The sequence below is a fragment of the Giraffa tippelskirchi genome, chromosome 4, assembly GCF_054371585.1.
Source record: "Giraffa tippelskirchi isolate mGirTip1 chromosome 4, T2T-mGirTip1v1.2.pri, whole genome shotgun sequence".
In the NCBI taxonomy this organism is placed as follows: domain Eukaryota; kingdom Metazoa; phylum Chordata; class Mammalia; order Artiodactyla; family Giraffidae; genus Giraffa; species Giraffa tippelskirchi.
The window spans coordinates 117,441,376-117,450,005 of NC_137278.1; the positions used below are offsets into that span (position 1 = coordinate 117,441,376).

General features: G+C 34.5%; 1 long non-coding RNA gene across 1 annotated transcript in view; it reads left to right on the forward strand.

Moving 5' to 3' along the window:
* Positions 1-8,357, forward strand: part of LOC145544754 (uncharacterized) — a 65,346-nt gene extending 56,989 nt beyond the window's left edge. Inside the window, exon 4 of the long non-coding RNA XR_014081634.1 lies at positions 4,807-8,357. This is a non-coding gene — a long non-coding RNA (uncharacterized LOC145544754). The remainder of the gene's footprint in view (positions 1-4,806) is intronic.
* Positions 8,358-8,630: the final 273 nt, after the last annotated feature.

An 8,630-nucleotide genomic window follows, 5' to 3' on the forward strand; every position in this document is an offset into this window, starting at 1 on the left:
CCTGTAGAAATGGTATTAATAAAACTCAGTAATAGTTTGGACATGTGGATGAGATATGAAGGTGACTCTGAGTGCCTGGCTTGTGACTCTAGATGCATGCCTGCACTTGCTTAGTTGTGTCCGACTCTTTGCAACACCATGGACTGTAGCCCACCAGGCTCCTCTGCCCATGGGATTTTCCAGGCAGGAATACTGGAGTGGGTTACTATTTTCTCCTAGAGGGGATCTTCCTGACTCAGGGATCAAATCCATGTCTCCTGCGCCTCCTGCATTAAAAGGTGAATTTTTTACCACTGAGCCCCCTGGGAAGCCTGTGACCCTAGGCAGTGGTTGGTAATGTCACTAATGACTGGCGTTGTGGATTTTTAGGAGAGATCTTGATATTAGCTTGTGACAAATTGAGTTTGAGTAACTTTGGGACATGAAAGATGTAAGGTTATATAGACCTTTGGATATATAGATCAACAATTTAAAGGAGCTATTTGTAGTAAATTATTACTGCCTAGTTATGTAGGTGGTATAAGTGAAGCTTAAATCAGTTTCTTGGCCTTGGCATGATTGACACTTTAGGCCAATAGCTGTTTATTGCGCGGGGTGTACTGTGCATTGCAGGATGTTCAGATCATCCCTAGCCTCTACTCATTAGATGCCAATAGCATCCCCCCCACCCCAGTCATAGCAACCAATAGTATCTCCAGACTGTGCAGATGTTCCATGAGTGTGGGGAATCAACCCATTGAGAAATACTGGCCTAAATGATAGTAACTAACAGAATACAGAGTAAGAAGAAAAAGATATAACCCTATTGAGACCAATAATTTGGTTCCGAAAAACACGGCTCAGGCAATTTTCCTTAATTGGAATAATTGTTATGCGTGGGTAGAAGAATAGATAACAAGAATTGTACATGCTGTTGTAGGTCAAAGTAGGATCCAAAGTAGATGGAGAAAGGAAGCCAGAAAGATTAGAAAGTTCAAAATGGTACAAGATGAGATTTACTGGAAATAAATGTGTGAAATAGGTATAAATTCTAAATTGACAGTGGTATAGCTTCTTTGTATAGTTGGTTAATCCCGCGTATCTATGAATAGGCTTAACTGAGAGACAATGTTCTTGCTGATCCCATTTTCAGAAAAAGCAGGGCAAGGTTGTATCTCCAGTGTTAACATGGACATTGATCAGACCAGAATCTCTCCCATTTGAGTTTTTTATCCTGTTTTTTGAAAATGATTTAATTGCTCCACAGAGAATCTTAATATCCTTGAGAGTTAGTAGAATCCTAGGACTTTGCTGAATCCTGTTTTTTTTAGTTACTAAGTCATGTTCGACTCTTGTGACCCCATGGATTATATAGCTCACCAGGCACTCTGCCCATGGAATTTTCCAGGCAAGAATACTGGAGTGGGTTGCCATTTCCTTCATTTCCTTCTCTAGGGGATCTTCCCAACCCAGGGTTCAAACCCAGGTCTCCTATATGGGCAGGCAGATTCTTTACTACTGAGCCAGTAGGGAAGCCTGCTGAATCCTGTAAGGTAACATTATTAGTTACATGGTACTATTAACAGTATTTTTAATATATGGTTTTTATTATTTGCATACATTTACATGATGAATGTTAGAAATATTTGTGTTATTTCTCTGATTATTTTATTGGTAAGTATCCCTTTTATTCCTTCACAAGTATATAAATACATAGTTTATAAAATGGAACTAGTGGAGCCTAAAGTACAGTTAAATTGTGCAATATCTGTGCTTTTTTTCATTAAAGTCATTTTCTTCATTTACAGATAGTCAGTTGAACAGTGTTTCTTGAAGTACTTGCTCTTAACTTTCACTTGATTATTTGTACTATAGAATGCTTTTGATATAAACTTTAGAGTTTCTTTGCTGCTTTACTGTGATCTGGAATACTCAGTTCGGCAAGTTGTAATTTGCTTACAACGGCCAACTCCTTTGAAAGTGAGAATGAAAAAAGAAATCTCTTTTAAAATAATTTAAAAATCTCTCCTTTTTTTTCCCCCTTAATGACCAGAAATTTCTAAATCCTGGTTTCTAAAAACCGTACCATTTTGAAATTTATCTGGCGGACAGCACTACTCTACTGCATTACATGTGGTTGATGTTAGTCACATCCTTGATGTAACATAACACAAGCTGGCTAAGGTAATCCGATGTGACATATGACAGCATTTTTGAGCCAGCCTGGGATATTTGAAAATATGCCATCTTTCAAAGACCCTGGACAGATAGCATGGCAAGCCAAGATTATGAACTCCGTGGCTTTCCTTTTGAACAATCACAAAGACGAGGTTCTGTGATACTTAAAAGGTGAATTCCAACCTGGTAGACTCTAAGAAATACTAACAAAAGTATAATTATTTCCTTGCTGGTGAGTTTATACTCGAAACCACTTAAATCACAAAGAGATGTTGATTAAGCATTGTTATAGATATATGAAAAAAATGCAGAAATGAGCCAACAGTATCTGGCAATATATAAAGAGGGGACAAGTTGTCATTTGGTATCTAGTTATTTGTTCAAAGTGCTCAGATCAAATCAAGTATCATTTTATTAGCTTTAGAGGAAAAACAACCTAGAAACATGAGCACCCACGCAAAAATGTAAGTTCTCTACATATGTTGTTGCGTTTCTCTGTAAAAAGTCTCTCTGTCCTCAGTCTAATTTATTGTGCAGGCTGTGGAGAATTTAAAAACATGTTTTCTTCTAGGATTACTTCAAGATCAGCTCCTTTGGTTTTAAATTTGTTTCACATTTGTTTGAGCAGAAAATACTAGCACTAATAATACCTGATGAATAGTGATGAGTTACAGAAATGAAAATAACCTAGACACTAAATTTGATAGAGGATGGAAAAGGAAATTGAACATAATATGAACATTTTAGAATGAAAAGGTAAAATTGAATTACAAGGTAAAGGATCAGAAAAGCTGTATTTTTGTGTGTGTGTGTGTGAGAGATTTACAACTGAAAGTTGTAATATGATATTGTCTTACTCAATTATGTTTTAAAAATACCCCTAACTCATACAAAGCTTTTCTTATCTTTTAATGTAAGTTATTTCCATTTTAAGAAATCATTAAGTAGTTCCTGTATCAATCTATTAATAACATGATTTAAGTAAATACAGAAAACTGTTCACTTTGTTGCAAATTAAAAACACATATCCTATGTGCATATATAAATATATATGTAAATATATTTTTCATTACTGTTTGTTTGTATAATATATTTTTAGAATACTAGGATTTAATTGCTGAGATGATATAGGGCGTTGGGAAAAAAAGGCTGTTTTTAACTTGGATGCAACAGGAAAAATTCTCAGAACTTTAATATCACTCTTGTAACAATTTTCTAATGCTTCCTCATTTGAAACTCAAAAATACTTGTGTATCATTAAAGATAAACTATTTTATCCATTTAACGGAACAGAAAATTGAGACTCAAAGTTGTTCTAGGAATTGGTAGATTCCTGATTTCAACCCAGGTTTTGAACTTGTGGCCTACTATTCTTTCTTTTTATGGTTCTCATAAAATTAGAAGTTTGTTGAAGTGACCCAAGACATAATGACTGATGCCCTAATTTAATGTAAAGATAAACAGTTTAGCAGTAAATAAAGGATGGATCTGTCGCCCTGAATTTATTCTTAAAGAGTGTTGAAAATGCTGACAGAAATTACCTTCCAAATTCTGATAATTAGATTTTAAAAAGACTAGCTAGAAATTGTAGTAGTTTGCAATTTGTGTTATAGGATGTTCTGGAATAAAGACATAAGAATGCCCGATGGAATCTAATATAGAAGATCTGATATTTTTGATTTAATAGAAACAAACAAAAATATTGCTAAACTTACTGCCATTATAAAATAATCTAGAAAGCTCATTAGAAAAGCAAAGCAAAAATAAAGAAAGTTTGTCTCTTTGGAGTTCACTAAAGATTAAAAGGTATAAATTTAAGAAGATTAAGGTCAAGTAAATTATTTCATTTGCTAGGTTGGTTTCAAAAATGTTATTTGAATATTTTAAGGATCCAGCTATGGATGATTCCTTGCCAACATTCTCTAGAGAGAATGTTGCCTTACCAGAAGGAAAGAAAGAATACTAGAAACAAGATTTAAAGCTTGCTATGTGCCTGCCACGACTACATTTTTCACAGATTATTCTCACAGAAAGACTGTGAAAAGATGTTATCCCATTATATATACAAAGAGTTGCGGCTCACAGACTGACTCATTCACAGCAAAATAGCTAATATGTGGCTGACTAGGGATTGAACCAATTATAGAGTTGAGACTTGAATGCTGAAAGTGTTAAAATTATGTGTGTTAATCTTGGAAGAACTGTAAGCAGCAGATAAAGGACAGAGAACAGAAAGGAAAGAAAAGACAACAAAGTAGGTTTTCCAACTGGTGGTCTAGCATTGGTAAGGCCCTACCCAGGGAGAGTGGTGCGATTAAGTTGAATAACAGATAATTCAGTTCATATATCTAGTTGAATTTGGAATCGCCTGGATAATGAGTTGGCATGCGTTTTGACCTCCTAAAATACTGTAAGGTAGAACATGGGATGTAGAGCCAGGCAACTCCGAATTCATTTCCTCCTTGTTTAGTTTGCTATCTGTGTTTCTTTGGGCATCATTCTTAATTCTGCTGATCCCTAACACATCCCTCTGCAAAAGGAGTATTGGTGTTACTTACCTGCATTCTGTTAAATTACACTGTGACAACAAACACTGTCAAATCTGAATGGCTCACAACAACAAAGGTCCATTTCTTGCTTGCATTGCAGATCTTTTTCTGATCAGATCCAGTTCTGCTCCCTGATTGCTGTCTACTGGCAGAAGGAACTGCCCCTTCTGGCATGTGTTTGTCTCTTGGCAGAGAAGAAAGAGATGCAGGAATCATGGGATGGCTTTAGAAGGATCTGTCTGACGGCTTGTGCATCACTCTCACTGACCTTCAGATGGCCCAGAGGAAGTCACATACCCAAGCGTCTCATGCATGGGGTAAGAAAGTGTCATTGTCTCACAAGAAAGGGCAGTGAACGATTGGGAACAATCCTACAGTCTACCATGCGGCTCACAGGATTGTTGTGGTGGATGAAATGAGAGGGAAAGGGAAGCTTCTGGCTGAGTTCCAGACACATAGTATGTGCTCTTGAAATTTAATTTAACTTTCATCCCTGTTTGGGATCCAAAGTCAAGCTGAACAAAGGACAAACTCATGAAGTATTTCAGCTGCGTTAATAATTTTCCAGCGTCCATTTTGTCTACAACCTTTATTCTAGTAAATGATAGAATTACAAATGAATGAATTACTGTGTTTCTCATTAGAGACTGGGAATTAAAAAAAGAATTAAAGGCATAATTTAAAAATCAGTTAGTTAGAAGGACCTTAATCCTTTTAATTCTCTGTAAAGAATCAAGAAATTAACACCTGGCTTCTAAAAGTACATTCTTCTTAGAAATTCCTAACGTCTTAGTAACATACCACACACACACACACACACACACACACACACACACACAAATATATGAAACAGTAAATGAGAACTATTAGCAAAATAACAAAATTTCAATTGAAAAGTAGCATTTGGGAGATCAGATGAATATAAATTTTGGTAAGGGCTATATTCCAGTAAAAAAAAAAAAAAAAGTTTCTCTGGAATTTTTCAAATTTTAGCACCAAAGGAAAATTCCCTATTGAATGTTTCTGAAAAGGTCTCTTTTCTATGTCATGTGGTTAATTCCAGCAAAGGTTTTGTATGAGTAATGGATTTGGTCTTGTAGATTTTTGGATGAATCCTTGAGGAAAAAGCCAACCAGTCTTGCCTTTGCTCAAAGAGATCAGAGACACCACTGTATTTTTGGTATGAAAAGGGTTCTACCATACTTGCTAAAAATATGCTGTTTTCCCATCATCTGTGTAGTGGCCATGTGGTGATTGACAGCCCATGTAGCCTCTCCAGGGTGGCTTCATTTCAGCTTAATGGTAGTGCTTAATTTGAGAAGCACTTTTTAAAAGTCCCTTTTGGATAAAAATTATAACAGTACAAAAATAGTTCTTCCTCAGCTAATAGTTAATTAACAACACCCAGTGTGTGAGGCAGCCCTTCAAGGATTCAGAGAATAGATTTCTGTGTATTAGACCAAAGTATTCAGTTCTGATGATTTACCTGCCTCTTTTTTTAATAATAAATTCAATGGAGAAAAAGTTTCAGATGATGACTGTTTAATGCTTCCACAGAGACAAATATTTGAGAATACTTTTGTGGGAAAGTGTATAAGAAAGTCATATGCCATTCTTCAGTATAAGATATTTAAAAACAGAAACTTATCACATGATTTTAGATATACAATACATTGAAATGTATCCTCTTATATAGCAACTATGCAGTACATTCTCACCGGCCATGAACAATAACAGCTGGGATTAATCATGTCTTATCAAGTGAGTCCCATAGTATGTAAACTGCACTTTAACATTACATATATGAGAAACATTTTGGGAATCCATTTGTTTGTAGTTGATCGTGCTTATTTTTTTTTAAATTTCAATGTATCCAATATATTGCAAAATTAAATAACTATAAATTAGCAAAAACTAAACAAATTAACACAGGTTGATTAAAAGCCCCTATCAGTCACTTGTGGAAGAGAGAAAGGGTATATGGATAAATAAGCTGCCTTTTAAAGGAGCATGCCCTTTGAACTAAGGTTCAATCTATATGAGAGTGGAGAGTCTAGCTGACTCAAAAGTATAAATCCTGCAAAACATCCTCTACCAGGAAATATCTAGTCTTATACTAGTATTACAATCTTCAGATTTGTAGCATTCATTAGCTTTTCCCTGAATCTCAGGCTCAATAAAATGAAGTAATATGGAAAAAAATCTTACTGCTTTATGCTCCGAATCATAAGCCTGAGGATATAATATCTTGAATGATTTGGATTAACTGATGACTGTTTATAGAGGTCAAAATCATGGAAATCTGCCTTACATTTTGCTTCAGTTCACAGACACTATTTAAGATTAGAGGTATAAAAAGATTGTATGGTGTGTTAATTGATACAAGAGTGTATTTTCTGCTCACTTTTGATGCTGTAAAATCAAATGCAACAGTTTGGAATGCAGACTGAAATGAGAGGTGCCATAGGTGTGGCAGCTCACAGCCTAAACTAGTTTTCTCTATGCCAGTAAGCTTTCATTTGTTCCACCTCTGATATTTGGGTCTTGTGCTAGGAGTATTTTTGAGAACACATAAAAAGGTCTGTGTGAAAAGTTAATAAAGTACTCTGTTTTGAAGAGTTCATTGTCTCAGATTATATATTTCATAAATTCTGTTTGATCTCATTTTTCCAAGATACTATCTAATATGTCCACTTCAGTTTTTATATATCCTCTCCAAAATATTCTGTTGCCTTCAGGCGACTTTTAGGTTCATATTCTGTAATGTCTTATTTTTTAAGTCTACAATGCATAGTCAATTCATGCTTTAATAATTTTATTAAACAGTATAACAAGGCAGTTAGTTGAAATTCATGAAAACATTAAAAAAACCCACACTAAATCTGGAAGTTCACTTAAATGATGTTAATTTTATTGACAAATTATGCCACTTTTAGTAATAATGTTGGAGTATACGTATACATGCATCTTTTCTAAAATGAAAATTGATAGACATCTTTTTTTTTTTATTTCCTGCTGTGCAAATGTCCAGGATATGAAAAAAAAAAAAAAGCTTATACTGTCCATCAGAATGATCTGTGACAGAGATCCAAGACATGTTCTTTGGCAGAAATACATGCAGCAGACTTAAACTGTTAGATTTTTTAAATATTTGAATGATGGTTATCTATAACCCAATCTCTTCTGATGTTTGAACTGGCCTTATCATTACTGCCTGAATCATTATCAGGAAGTGCCCTTTTAAAAGATTTCTCTAAATTGGGAAGCTTTTAATCAGTTTGCTCCTTGTTTATGAAATAAAATCCTTCCATAGCCCAAAATTAACCAAAATTAATAAGGCAGAGGCTTTTATTCTTAACAATGTATTTATCTTTATATAATGCTATTATTTGGTGTCAGAAATTAATAAAATCTACCAATACTAATAAGGTAACCAACACCTTTGAAGTATGCTTAAGTGAAACTGAACCCATTTTGTATTTAAATTCCTGAAGCTTTGATTGAATCCTAATACATATCACCCAGCTGCCCTGAATTCATTTGATGGAAACTCTTGATAACTGTTCACCTTATCATCCATATACCTTCTCAGCGCTCTCTACTTACTATTCCTTGTAAAAATAAACTCAAATACCAAAGTTAAAAAAAAAATTAAACAGCAGTCTGAACACTGAATAAAAAAAGTAGCATACTCTGAAAATAAAAAGAGAAATCTCTAAAATAATGTTTTATTTATCACATATAAATGTGTTTTCCCAAGAATTATTTCCAGTAAGGGTCACCATATGGAAGTAGAAAGCCATTATAGGAATAAACTAAGATGGTTTGTATCACCTGCATAACTTGTTTTGTTCTATGCCTTCAGGCTTCAAAATCCGCTTCCCATATTTTTTTCCTTTCTTTAAAAATAATGTACATCAGTTT